Source organism: Tachysurus vachellii, chromosome 12, assembly GCF_030014155.1.
Source record: "Tachysurus vachellii isolate PV-2020 chromosome 12, HZAU_Pvac_v1, whole genome shotgun sequence".
NCBI classification, from domain to species: domain Eukaryota; kingdom Metazoa; phylum Chordata; class Actinopteri; order Siluriformes; family Bagridae; genus Tachysurus; species Tachysurus vachellii.
This window is the reverse complement of record NC_083471.1, coordinates 938,156-939,367: the sequence shown is the minus strand read 5'-3', so window position 1 is coordinate 939,367 and position 1,212 is coordinate 938,156. Positions and strand designations below refer to the sequence as shown.

Genomic DNA, 1,212 nt, shown 5'->3' with positions numbered 1-1,212 from the left:
ATGAACCTGACAGAGTTTAATCAGTCTGATCGCTGGGATCATTTCTCCTGTCCAGAGAGATCTGCATCTCCTGCAGTTTATATCTTACTGTACGTGTGTTCAGCTGCTGTGGTTCTGCTAACAGTGTGTGGAAATCTGCTCGTCATCATCTCTGTTCTTCACTTCAAGCAGCTTCACACACCAACAAACATACTGCTGCTCTCTCTGGCTGTGTCAGATTTCCTCGTTGGAGCTTTAGTGATGCTGCCAATGTTCACCTGGACGATCGAGTCATGTTGGATTTTTGATAAGGGGTACTGCATCAGTTTTTTGATGACTATTTATATTCTAACAAGTTTATCCATCTATAATATCGCTCTGATTGCTGTAGATCGGTATTTGGCATGAACACAATCTCAAAGCAGACAATGAGCATTGTTGTTTTTACCACCTGGAGTGCTTCTCTGGTGTATAACATATCAATGTGTTATTTCAATGGAAGCTTCTCTAGTTCTGTAATGTGTCCTGGAGAGTGTGTATTAATTCTAAATGAGGTTTTGTCTGTAATTGATCTCATATATTCATTTATATTCCCACTTTCTGTCATAATCATATTGTATACTCGAGTTTTTATGATTGCTAAGAAACATGCCACTGCTATCAGAGAGCTTAATAATCACACACGGCCTAAAACACAGAAAATCACCTCACACTCCATGAAATCTGAGAGAAAAGCAGCTAAAGTCCTCGGTATTTTAGTGTCTGTGTTTCTGGTCTGTTTACTTCCATATTTTATTTACAGTTTATTAGGGAATGTTATTGATTTACAGATAGATTTTTTTCAGAAAGTTTTGATCATGGCATGTCTTAATTCCACCATTAATCCAGTTATTTATGCTCTGTTTTATCCATGGTTCAGGAGGTGTGTTAAATTAATCATAACTCTGCAAATATTCAAAAAAGGCTCTGCATTAATCAATGTTCTGTCATGAAAAGGCTTTTTTTTCACGCCTTTTCCTCTAAAAATATAATGTTTATTACACATTGTTATTCCCAGCAATTTAAGTACAATGTTTGTATTAATAAATGATTATCAAGTATGTGGTACATGCCCTTATTTACTTTAATGTGTTGTAACGTGAGCTGTAATCTACGGTTTTGTGTAAAATTTTATGAACAACTTTGGATCAAATCTTTCAAAATCTCACCTGAATACATGCTTCATTAAAAGTG

The 1,212-nt window shown here is 35.7% G+C and overlaps 1 pseudogene; it reads left to right on the top strand.

The window, feature by feature from the left end:
- Window positions 1-971, top strand: LOC132855050 (trace amine-associated receptor 13c-like; annotated as a pseudogene).
- The last annotated feature ends 241 nt before the right edge of the window (window positions 972-1,212 follow it).